At 34.5% G+C, this 13,639-nt stretch overlaps 1 long non-coding RNA gene across 19 annotated transcripts; it reads right to left on the reverse strand.

Moving 5' to 3' along the window:
* Positions 1-3,682: 3,682 nt before the first annotated feature.
* Positions 3,683-13,394, reverse strand: LOC114307272 (uncharacterized). 19 transcript variants are annotated; one of them, XR_014362634.1, is made up of 8 exons: positions 13,130-13,394; positions 8,717-8,774; positions 7,505-7,618; positions 5,012-5,967; positions 4,822-4,890; positions 4,327-4,520; positions 3,951-3,989; positions 3,683-3,862 (listed from the first exon to the last, which is right to left on the reverse strand). It is a non-coding gene; the product is annotated as an uncharacterized LOC114307272 (long non-coding RNA). The 19 variants fall into 19 exon arrangements; XR_014362643.1 differs by lacking the exon at positions 3,683-3,862 and having other exon boundaries at positions 3,869-4,520; positions 5,012-5,285; positions 5,372-5,423; positions 5,884-5,962; XR_014362644.1 differs by lacking the exon at positions 8,717-8,774 and having other exon boundaries at positions 4,751-4,890; positions 5,012-5,962.
* Positions 13,395-13,639: the final 245 nt, after the last annotated feature.

Consider the following 13,639-nt stretch of genomic DNA (forward strand, 5'->3'; position numbering starts at 1 on the left):
TCTGTATCTGGCAAAGCAGTCCATGTTTGACACTACTTTTTCAAAAAAAATCTGTTTCTCAAAACGATTTGCCAGATTTGGACTCTTTGGTTCAGATTTAGAACCGTGACACAAATCGAGTCCGAGCTGTTGTAACCCCAAATGAACGGAACGGGACTCATCCTCCCGAGGGCGTTCGTGGGACGTCTACACCGCTAAGCAATGGCCATGGGCAATTCTGACTCCTCTTTGGTCAAATATTCAAATGTTACTTGCTGTAACTACCAATGATGCCCACGCACCAAGGTTACGTACCCTTGTCGTGACATCACGGTCTACCCCAAGGGAACGGTCTATGTTGTGACACTCGCAACACCAACCTTATATCGCCTATATCGATAGGAGCTGAAATACCTTCCCGTGCCATGTTAGGGTTCGCAATTCACTTGCACAAGACTCTAAACCGGGCTCACTCCATCATTTTTAACTTTTAATGCATCGGTTCAATTTCGTGTTTCTTTACTTTGTCGAATCACATTTTGATGCATGAGCGAGTTTTAATTTGAAAACCACAGTGACATACGGTTCATATAGCACAATAAAACCACGTATGGAAACCAAAATAAGTATTATAGAATGTCTTAGGAGTCATTACAAAATTTCTTAGAACTTCCCACACTTCATATTTTCAGCACTGAATGATCGAACTAAAAATAATGAAACCCATACCAAATGACATTCAATTATTACGATATTTTAACTGGTACTAGTTCATTGAGTTAGGAAAATATTTTCAGTAGAGTACCAGGCATAAAAACAATTTTAAAATAGAGAAATAAAATTTGAAAGAAAACTGGTTTCTGGGACAGTGAGTTACAACAACTTTCAGCACAGGTGTTCTGTGTTGGAAAAATAAAAAGGGGCCTCAAAAAATGTCAAAAATAGGTAAGATCAGAACGTTTTGCTATATTTGAGTTTAGAACATATTTACAGAAGAGCTTGAAGACTGAAAACCAATGGAAGATGGTCAAATAATTTTACTAAGAAACTTGGACAGATTTTGTCGCATTTTAGTAAAATTGCAATTTCTCCTCTTAGAATATGAAATATAACTCTTATATCTAACTATCCCAAGTGGTCATGTAGAAAAATAACATTTTCAGAGAAAATGGGACCTGCTTGAAGTCACTGTTCCTACTGTGTTGTAAGCAACACTTAAAACAAATATTTATTTCGGTAAGAAAATGGTGTCCAATGATTTTATAAAAATTTCACACGGTATAGAACACCTATATATACTCCTAGAAAAACATATTTTTAACACATGTTATTTTCATTTTATTAGAGCATTTTTCATCCGATAAAATCTAAAACAGTGAAGAAAATATAAGTTTCAAGTATAAGTGAACCAACTTTATCTCATTTTACTCTCGTGCAAGATTATTTCAAACAATGGAGAATATTTGAACACATAAGAAAATAAAATCAGTTGCTAAACCATCTAATCTATGCTTGCAAGAAGGAATAGAAATCATGAATAATCATGAAATTCTCATTCTATCAAAATGCAAACATGTATTGAGCTATTCTTGCTATGTATGTATTAACAATACATACTCTTACATGTATTTAATATATGGATTCAGTTAAAAAAATATCTAAAGCAGGATAAAGGTTGAGTATTCCTACCTCAAGAGCTTTTACAAACTATTCTTGTGGCACTTGTGTCCTTCAAACCTTTTGGGAAGTGTATTTGAATCCTTTATTTTTATTTTGGAAATCTTTGGTGTTGTTATGGGTTGGTTTTGGAGGAGTATAATCCGATTTAAAATTGTTGGGTTTGGTTGTTCGCACTTGCTCTTGTCAAAAGTCCCTTGGAAACTTAGAAATTCTATTTTAGGGTCGACACCAGCCTTCCTAAGGGTCGACCCTTACCTGTTGGTGAAATTCTGGGAGTGTTGCTGGAAAATAGGGTAGACACCAGACTGGGAGAGAGTCGACCCTCTTATGTATGTGTGTTAGTTGCTGGAAATAGGGTCAACCCCCTCCTGTCTAACGGTCGACCCTCTTGCATGCTGTCAAACATAAGTTTCTTCATAAGGTCGTCCTCTGTGTTGAAAAGGTCGACCCCTATAGATTTTTTTTCCAGATTTCAGTCCGTTTTGGACCTACTTTTTGGGGATTTTGACTTGGTCTTTTGGGTTGACTTTGGGACTTCATTTTGCTTTGACCTAGCACTATAAATAGGTCCCTCACTTAACCTCTTCTTTACATTGGCATATCAATTCATTTGATTACATTAAACTTTGAAAGTTGATTTGAAAACTTGCATTGAGAAAGGAATGTTGAAAAACAAGTTTTCATGAAATGGTTTTGGGGTAAATACAATGGTAAGTCTTGAAGGGTAGTGTAGAGAATAGGTGACGAGCCTTCCAGTCAATACTGGTAAAAATGACAGATTATAGGTGTCGAGCCCTCCAGTTGATACTGGTAAAAATGACAAATTGGTAGTACTTGTATAGTCTACTTGCAGACATTGACCTAGGGATTATCAGAGTTGTATTTACCGCCCCTCAAATAAAATGTGATAAATGTTGAGCAGTTGAAATGGCATGACATCATTAAGCATGTTGGTTTTCAAAAGATGAATGTGTGTTTTACTTTCAAAAAGGCATGGCATGGCATAAGCATTCCATCTCTTGAGACTTGTGTAAAATGTATATACTTTGTTAAGAATTCTCTACTGGGCTTTATGCTCTCCCTACGGGATTTTTGTGCAGGAAAAGGAGTGGTGATTCCGCCTAACTGAAGGCGTGGAAGTGTGTGTGTTGGGAGTACAATGTTCTCATTTTGCGTGACTTTGTTTTGTAAGCCAATGGCTATATTTGTGTGGGTTTGAATAACCGATTTGTGTAACCGGGCCTTAGCCTTGGAAACTTGTAAACCCATGAGGGTATTTATTTGTTTATGTTATTTTGATTTGAAGTAAATGTATTATCATTTGGGCATGAAAATTGGGGCGTTACAATTCTCAAGATTAGTTTTGAAATGGTGACTACCAAGCACCCTCTTCTCTTCCTTTCTTTTTCTTTTCTTTTCAACTCTCTCTCTTTTTTTCTCTTTGCTCAGCCGTAGTAGTAGAATGGCTGAATAGTCACTACTACAAATACCGATAAAGATTACACTTTTTTTTGTGTGATGTATGTTTTTTAATCACACCTTTGAAGTTTTATTAAAGTGTGATCTTTGGGAGTGTGATTAAAAAGGGTCATTTTTAATCACACTTTTTAAGTGTCATGAAAAAATGATTTCATCACATCTTTTAAGTGTGATTAATAATATTTAGATCACATCTTTTAAGTGTGATTAAAAACATTTATATCACATTTTTTAAGCGTGATTAATAACATTTAGATCACATTTTTTAAGTGCGATTAAAAACATTTAGATCACATCTTTTAAGTGTGATTAATAACATTTAGATCACATTTTTTAAGTGATTAAAAACATTTAGATCACATCTTTTAAGTGTAATTAATAACATTTAGATCACATCTTTTAAGTGTGATTAATAACTAATAAAACATATGATAAAAAAAAGAATTCAACATATTTGGAGGATAATCAATGTTATTTTTGTACGGGCATTTGAAGAATATAATACACACTATATACTATATATATTTTGAATCACAACCATATATTAAATGGAATAACGTCATATATTTCATAAATGAAAGTTAAATGTTCAAAAGTACATACGAAGGAATTAATAAAAAGTTTTTAACTGTGATTACATATATTAAAAAATAAAAAAAAATTCAAAAAACTAAGTTCTTGAATTCTTTGACCATATTTTGCATCTCTCCAGGAAATTTTTGACCTGAAAAATAAAAACACAAATTAATTCAGAAACCGCTAGAAGCATATGAATAAACTTACTATTTTTGTAGAGACTGTTTTTGTCTTACAAAAGACAAAATCAGAATATCACACTGACTCTTCATCCCCTGCATCAATAGAAAAGGGATAACGACTTTGATTGTTACTAGTATAAAATGTTTGTATTACCATATATAAATATGACATATACATAGAATCAATAAATCCAAAATGAAAATCTTCAATATATGGCTGGATATTTTAAAGTCATAAAACCAAATATATATAGAATCAACAAATCTAAAATTATAAACCAAACACCCCCCTCTTCATTTCTCACCAAATCACTCTAAATAGAGTATGTATATTTATTTTCAATTGACAATGAAGATTAAGGTTATTGAGAGAGTAGCGGGGGAAAGGAACTTAATTTATGAATTGGTTATATATGCATAAGGTACTTACTATGATGATAAATCAGGAGTAAAACCTCCCTGACTAATCTGTTGTAGCATCAAATCAATCTTGGCATTGACCTCCACGCTACTCTTGCATTCAGTTCCTCATTGATTCTCCGTTGCTCTTCAAGCAACACTATCTACTAAGAGAGCTAATTGAAATGTAGGAGTGGCATGAACTTGGACAGTCATCAAGATCCCCTATGTGATATGTAGATCAAGAAGCAGGTAAGATAAGTAGCAAGTTCCACTATCATCTGGATGCCCAAAGTCAAGATGCAGAGAAAAGACAAACATCGAATCCAAATCAAAAAAAGGAATAAGAAACATCAAAGATAGTACCGTGGAAACTTGCAGAAATACTTGAATTACAATTCAAAAAGATCTAAGTTTGGTGTAAATACCAAATGTAATAAGGCAACAAAACTTACAGCAATGAAACTAAGCTGAACCAGTATGTAAACATAATCCGATGTTCTAATGAATAGCTCTTGCAACTTACAATCAAGATTCCCAGCAGATTAGATATTACAGTCATTGCAAGTGCAAGAGCAAAATTCCCCCTAGCAAGCTGCATTTCAGCAATTAAATCATGTTGTCAAACTTGCAACCATTTTTCTGTCCTGGTCTGCTGCTGAATCAAAATGGAGCAAAAACTTAAATCAAGGGAACATTAATACGAATTAACATACCCGAGTCAACGCCACTCCACTTGATAATGTTGTTGGCATACAGCTAAATATGGCCAGTCCTGTAGGAACCAGAACCACTAACAAAATTTTGCAAAGAATCCATAGAAAATAGCAAATGACTGCTTCAATCAATTGTTATGCCCTCACCCCTCTACCTCCCCTCTTCCCAACCCCAATATTGATATGAAATGGCTGAACTCTCTCATCTCATCTTTCTAGGTTTTCCTCCAAATCAAAGGGCAGAGAAAATTTGAGTGCTTGGATGGAAGAAGGCCTGAAAATATTAGATTTGATAGCATATAAGTAGTTGGAAATACTAAAGGGGGAGTTTCTGGAACTTCTGGGAATCAAAGATATTACCCTTGAACTACTTTGAAAGAAGGCGTTCTGCAGATTCTGGATGGTAATGTAACTATGAAACAAAAAGACAAGATGCATAGATAAAGAAAATAAATAAATAGTTACAGGAGCCTCCCAATTTTCAGACCAAAGACTAAGCCAGAACAGCCTAAAAACCAAATATTGAAAACATGCATGAGAAAAGACCTTCAAAAAGAAATATGGATGTGTAAAACAATATGAACTACATCAATCTATACTGCATTAAAGTATCCTGGTCGGTTCTTAAGAAGCTTGTGCTTATACAGGGTGAATAATTGATCATACATCAATCAATCTATACTGCATTACTAATCTTCTTCTTCTTGCTTGCTTTTTTTTTCCTTTTTGGGGTAGGTCTAATAGAACCAATTTCATATGTTATCTATTAGTTGCTTTTAGCAAATAATATATTGCAACTTAGGTCAAGAATTGATTAGTAATTCTTCGACTAGGGCTGTAAAACACTACAAACCAAGCCCTGATTGTGATACCTGTGACGAATTCTTGAGGCTAGAGCTAAAGTTGCAAAATAAACCTTGAAAATAAGGGAGTCAACAACAAGATAGAACCCTACACTGACAAGAAGAGAAGCCATTTAGTATTATATCAAGAACTAAAATTTGAAGAAAAAAAAAGAAGAGAAATAATTGGAACTAAACATTTTAAAGATAAGGTAGTAACAGGACAATAGGGGACAGAATAATACTAATTGAGGCAAGTATAATTAGCGCCTATGCACGCCAAATAGGATTGGAGAACATATTAAAAGACAATTTTGGGATCAACTGATGAGTTAATGCAAAAATAACTGGAGGAGAGAATAATAGGTGGAGATTTCAATGGTCAAGTAAAAAAAGATAAGTACGGATGCAACCCGATACATGGTAGATTTGATTTTAGTGGCCAAAACAAGGCCAGAGAAGGTATCTTAAATTTCGCAGTAGCATTTAATTGCATAGTAACCAACACCTTTAAAATATTTAAAAAAAAAATTTATAATAATAATAAAAGAGAGAAGAATACTTAAAAACTTTTAAAGTAGGTCAAATAAAAGTCAAACTGTCAAAGAAATAACTTTCTTGTAAGAAAATTAACCGCTTAATATGTAAAGATTGTAACGTTACAATTTTTAAAGTTTTTGTAAAAATAAACCAAAAACTATAAACGGAAATGTTACCAAACTTGCCTTTAATTTTTGAAGGTACACAGGGATTATTTAGATTTAACAGTTATTACACACAATAACATGTTGTAACATTAAAAAATGAATGGATGAAACTGGAAGAATAGTGACGACACTACATATAACATTAAATATTATAGATCACTGGATCTTGTGATCAGAAAATTGGTACCACTAAAGCAGACACAGGTCCACAAATCCTCCTCTCCATTAAAGAAGGACAAGAAAGAAATTCTTTAGAGAATGAACCTACAAAAATCATAATGGCACTTAAGAAATTTGAGGTCATACTAGCCCAAAAATTCCAACTGGCCATGCCTTGGCAGCTGCACCAATTTCTTCACTACGCAAAGTTAAACCCATATCATGGAAAATCCAGGGATAGCATCACAAACGATATAGCCAATGACAAATTAATTATGTAAGAATCTTACCAGATATAATAAATATCCCAAAAGCAATAAATTTTCACATATAGTATCTATCAGCCAGACAACCAAGACTAGGATTTACTAGCCTTACCATGATTAGACTCATAATCCTATAATGGACCAACAAGGAGTTCATACAAGCCCTACACTGTTGTTAAACATGGATTTTTTTCTTAAACCCCAAATCAGAAAGGATTGAAAATACTTGTTCATGGCATCATCAATGAACAGTAAATTGTAGGATATAACATTTTGAGTAAGGTTACTATTTCAATAGAACCTAAATGTGTAACCAATTTGGCCAAGACCTAGGTCTAGAAACCAGTAATTGGAATGACAACATTACAAAAAACCCATTGTCACTTTTTTACATTATCACCCTTACTTATTGACATTCACAGCACCAATCAGGATGGGAGCTAATACTTTCTAAATTTAAGCTTGTTGACATGCACGCAGACAACAAAATTAAATTAAATTAATGGACATAACAATTACCTCATTGCTTTCAGGGGAACACGGTCGGCCAACTACCTCTGGCAAGTCATCAGGGAAGTGGCATCGATTGACGATAACCCACTTTGATCTAGTTTTGTTATCCTCTCACATGGCCTACAATAGAAACACAAAGCTTCTCCATATAAAGACACTATCATAGAATTAAAATGAAAAAACTGTTTTTTCTCAACAAAGAAGAAGTTCAGTGATTCCTACAAGCAGCTACACTACAGGAATAAATCTACACTTTACAGGGCTTAGAACCTAGACTGAACATTGTGTGCAAATCAGGCTAAGACAGCCACCAAAAAAACAAGGTTTAAAGCAATCTCCTAGGCTCATTGGATTACATTATAAGCCCAGCAGGTGTGTGCTGATATAGAAGGGTCCCACAGATGATTAGGACCAAACTAGTTCAACTTTCAACAATCAAGGTGAAGCAAGGCAGCAACCCACAAGGTCAAACCCAAGGAGAAGACTCAACAGCAGCAACAGCAGCAACAGCTGCAACTATCATCAGATTTTAATCTTATATATATAATATTAATCATTTGTGTTTGTGTTTTTTTGTCCTAGATTTTGTTTCTTAGGTACAAAACAAAGCAAGTTGAATTGGTTGGATGCATAGATGCAAATCTGTATTAGAAACAGGCCTCATTTTAATTATTTTTAATAACAAATGAAAATCTTGGGACCAAACCATCACCCACAGATGATTGGGACCAAACCAGTTCAACTTTCAACAATCAAGGTGAAGCAAGGCAGCAAACCGCAAGGTCAAACCCAAGGAGAAGACTCAACACAAGCAACAGCCAACTCAGGAGCAACACAGTAGCAGTAATTTGTTTCAACAAATATATTAAGTTAAGTGCTTTTAGTGATTTGAAAATTAAATTATGAAAAACATACTTACAGAGCAAGCTGTAGTTATTATCTGTTTTATCTCTCAACAATGCTCTTTACTTGGTTTTCACCCATGAGACATTTAGATATTTAATACAAGAAATCACAATGAGGGTGCACTTCAAGATTAGCAAAGCTAGGTAGAATAACATACTTTACATTCAATTCATTGAGAACAAAGAATTAAAAGAATAGTAAAGCTCCCACAACTGGAGGCCCTTACAGCACATCAAGATATATATATATATATATATATTTTTACATTCAGAACACTGAAAAAGATGAAGATACTAACAAAATTATACTCACCCCTCTATGTAATCCGACTAAAGAAGATCAAGATATGTAGCCCATTGTTTCCAATGACCTAAAAAAAAAAAAAAGTTTTAAAAAAAATTAGACCAGATCCACATACACAACATATTCGCCATATTTCAGATCCTCTACTTTGCCTTGCTTCAGGGCAGCCCATTTATTATTCTCCCTAAAATTTTTCTCTCCCATTTCCTCTAAAAGCTAGAGTTCTATCTTTCCCTTTTAATGCTCAGATGGAGTTCATTGTACTATTGTGCCAAAATATAATTCAAGAGATACTTGTCTCGAAAAGAGAAATATTAAATCTACATAATTTCAATCAGAAGTCATAAACACAGCATCACATTTTCCTGTCAAGCAAGAGTTTGACAATTTCCATGGGAAAAAAACATGTATCAATCTCAATTTTGACCCAAACCACCAATTCATTAAAACAATGAAAGAACCTGGAATAACCAACTTTACACCCCACCATTTTACAATTTCAGACCAGATACCCTGTCATATGTTCAAGATGCCGCTTTATTTGTTTCTGCTTTGGAGATTTCAATTTTCATACTTTCCTTTCCTAATTAGTCTCTCATTGCCAGTTATTTACAGTTGATACTCATGTGTCCAGTTAACAAACATAATCACACAATGAATTAGTAAAATTTGACATAAATTTAGCTTCCACTAAATAAGTGCAAGATTTAGAAACTGTTACTAGATCTGTAGTAAAGTAGTAAAAAAAAATGTGTTTGACAAAAAATAGTGTTTGACAAGTAGTAAAAAAAAAAATAGTGTTCAAAAAAAATTTAGCTTCCCTTATTTGCAAAGTAGTAAAAAAAAATGTGCTCATAAAATTACTAGATCTGTCATTAAACCTATGGGTTTGACAAACATTTTAGGAATATTGACAACATTGATTTGGAATAAACAAGGGATTATCACGATTATAAATATTAATTTGTGTTTGGGAATCATTATAAAAAAAATCTAGAGAAAAAAGGGAAAAAGAAAGAAAAGAAAAAAAAAGGGCTTCTGAATCTGAAACGTAGCCACATCTGGAGATATTAACTGTAAATTGAACTATAATTAAAATCATAACCACAACTCTGATCCACATGAACATAAATTTCATAATCAAGGTTGCTGATCTATAAACAAAAATCCAAAAACATATACAAGGGCAATTGCATGCCAAACCAAAATTCGATTACCAACTCCAAATAAAATTAGAATTATACCCAAATCAAGTTTTACAAGGGTGATCCATATTCAAAACACTAATTAAAAAACCCAAGTACATATCAAGATAAATTCCATCAACAAATATTCTCAAACATGCAAAACGTCAAACCTAAAGAATCCACACTATAAAAACACAGCTAACAGTGCAAAAAATCCAAAACCCAAATCAATGAAATTAAGACATGCAACTAATTAGTCTCTCATTCCAATTTTCATATATGTCACTCAAGAAATTGTGATAACCCTGTTCCATATTATGCTAATTGGTCCTCATTATGAATGTGATTATGTGTTTGATATGATTTTGTGTGTCATTTATGTGAAAATATGTGGTTTTGAATTTCTATCTGTTCACCGTAGGAATATCTGTTTGATTATCTGCTTTGGAATTTAAGTTGAAGGCCTTATCGGCCACCGAACCCGAAATTGATTACGCCATTGTGATTAGCGTGATTTTTAGAGCCTACGGTGAAATTTGATTGAAAATTGATTCGGATTGGATTAAATAGATTAAATTAATGAGTTAAGTGCTCAATTATTTAATATTAAAATAATGTGAATTAGAGGGGGCTATATGAGGGCCATTACATGCTCAATACTCCTCTTTTATTCAACTTGGCTGATAAGAAAGGAGAGGGGGTCGGCTAGAGAGGGAGAAAGAAAGAAAATTGTGTGTTTGGCTCAAGTTTGTGAAATTGGAAGGTTGGACTCAAGATTCAACTAGAATTTTTAAAAATCAAAGCTCCTAAGTAAGTAATCAACCCTTAATTCATGAGCTCAATGTTGTAATTTTGTGAATTTAAGTTGGTTGGTGATCAAGAACTAGAATTGTGTTGTATTTGATGAGTTTGAAGTCCATGTGTGCATCTATGTAGAGAATTACATAATCTAGCATGTAATATGTGAATTGTGAAGAATTGAGCATTGTAGCTTACATGCAAGCATGGTTTTGTTGATTTTCATGTTTATGAGCATCATTGGTGCTATTTGAAATGGAAATGAGGTCAAAAATTGACATGCATGTTTGATTATGGAAGATATGAAGCTTATGTAAAGTTTGAATGTATGAGCCTTGAGTTTACGAAGAAATGTTGATTAATTTGGAAGAATTGGACCATGATTTTGAGCAATTGACCTTACCATGCTTATATACACATGTTATATAATGTGTTTGCATGTTTTGGAACCAAATTTATGGGTTTTGAACCTTGGAAGGTCGGACTTGAGCTCAAGAACAAATTCTAGAAAACCCAGAATTCATGGTGTCTGCTCGAGCGGGATATACGTGCTCCCAGCATATTTTGCAGGCATGGCGCCCGCTCGAGCGGGGAGCTATGTAGGATGACCTTCCGCTCGAGTGTCCGAGTTCACGCTCGAGCGCAAAAATGATGTATCCAGCACTTTTGCAGACCTCATGGGTCCGCTCTAGCGGGAAAATCCACGCTCGAGCGGGGACCCCTGCTTCTAAAATTTTGTAATTACGTTCCGTGTTTTGTTTTTCGTTCTCTTTCACTTCTAAGCACTCTTAGGCATGCATTGAGCATTGTAAATGAGTTAAAAGGATAAGAAAGAAGCCTAAAGAGGAATATGTGAATTAAGAACGGATTGAACTGTTTGTGACCCATTGTGTTCATGGAATGTGTAGGGTCGAGCTCCAGGGCAAATCATCCAGCCGATCACTATGAGTAATATCTTATTAAAGATATCTGAAGTGTGTTATTTGTCCAATTGCTTACTTCTATGTAAGTCTTATAAGTCTGTTTATCTGAATGGTGGACAAATGTTTGTTATGCCAAATGAATGGGCCAGAGGCCAATATGATCTGAATGATAGAATGAATGGGCCAAAGGCCAGTATGATCTGAATGATAGAATGAATGGGCCAAAGGCCAGTATGATCTGAATGATAGAATGAATGGGCCAGAGGCCAATATGATCTGAATGATAGAATGAATAGGCCAGAGGCCAGTATGATCTGAATGAAAGTATGAATGGGCCAAACGCCAGTTTGGCATGAAAGTCTGAGTGGGCTAAAGGCCAGTTTGACAGGAATAAATGAATGGGTCGAAGGCCAGTCTGACACGAACAAAAGAATGGATGGGCCAAAGGCCAGTCTGACATGAATGAAAGATGAATCGGCCAAAGCCCGTTTGACATGAATGAATTGGGCCTAAGGTCGTTTGATGTATATTGTTCCAATTGTATTTTCTTTATTTGATATTATTCACTAGGCTTTCGCTCACGCTCATTCATGTGTTTGTAGGTGAGCCAAGGAAGGTCCAAACCCAGCCTCAGTGAAGTTTGTGTGGAACAACCAAGGTTTTGAAGAGTCAGCCCTTACGTCTCACGCACAAGACTCGTCTTCGCCCTTTTGCTATTCCGTTTTATTTTGTCATGATGGCGAGGACTTTGGATATGCTTGTATATAGTTTTGATTGGCTGACCTAAATTCGAATGATCTTGTCTATACAGAACTTTATGTTACTGTATTTTCTGATGTGAGTTATTAATATGTATATGTATGGTTTGTTATGATGTGCCATGTAAGCACAGCTCTATGGACAAAGTTTTAAATTTTGCTTCCGTTTGGCCCCTTTACTCTGATGAGTTATGTCTGGTTTGGTTTGAGGCTGTAGGTAATCCCTTGATTATTGGCCGGTTATGTCCTTAACCCATGGGGGCGGGTTCGGGTCATGACAGAAATGGACATACATTTCACAAAATAGAGCCCAAAATTGGGAATCTTCTTCTAACAAGAAAAAAAAGAAGGCATTTGGCAATAAAAAAAAAAAAAATCAATTAGGGCACAGAAATTGCAATTTATAGGGCAAAGAGAGAGAAGCGCCCATGCCTGCGAATTTGTCAACAGAAAAAATAAAAAGAAGCTGAAAAAGAAGAAGAAGAGAGAGAGACAGAGAGAGAGAGAGAGAGAGAGAGAGAGAATCTGCTCAAAGGTAGCAAAATTTCTATGAAATCTACACAATTCCAAATCTGATCGTAATGTACAACAAAAACAAAGTTCAAAATCATAAACTAATTACGATTGCAAGAAGGTAGATATACATATATATATATGTATGTGTGTGTGTGTGTGTGTGTGTGTGTGTGTGAGAGAGAGAGAGAGAGAGAGAGAAAGAGACAGAGATAGGGTTGAGATAGAGAGAGAAAGTAGTACCTTCTTCGCTTCGCTCCTTCCTTCAGCTCTCCATCTCTCTGTGATGAGACAGTTCAAACCCTTCCATTCTCCTGCGATTTTGCTCCTTCGAACCCTTCTCTTCTCTGTGCCTAACCCTTTCTACGTTCCTTTTGACAATCAAAGGGTTGGAGAAAACGAAATAGGGCTTCATTTCAGAAACATAAGGCAAGGAGAAGAGACCTGTGTTGCTTGTGAAATCTTGTTGGGAATGGAAAGAGTCGTCCTCTGTCATTCATGGTGGAATAGAGGCGCGAATTTAGAAATTGTATATTTTATATAAAAATCAAATTAAAATATTTTATACAATCACACCTATTTGGAAGCGTGATCATATATATATATATATATATATAATTAAACTTATTTAAAAAGTGTGATTAAAAAGTAGTAATGTATATATAATAACACTTTAATTAGAATATGTGATTAAAAAATATATAAATAATCACACTTTAATTAGAATGTGTGATTAAAACATATATATATATA

Source organism: Camellia sinensis, chromosome 2 (genome assembly GCF_055761805.1).
Source record: "Camellia sinensis isolate YWXY chromosome 2, ASM5576180v1, whole genome shotgun sequence".
Lineage (NCBI taxonomy): Eukaryota > Viridiplantae > Streptophyta > Magnoliopsida > Ericales > Theaceae > Camellia > Camellia sinensis.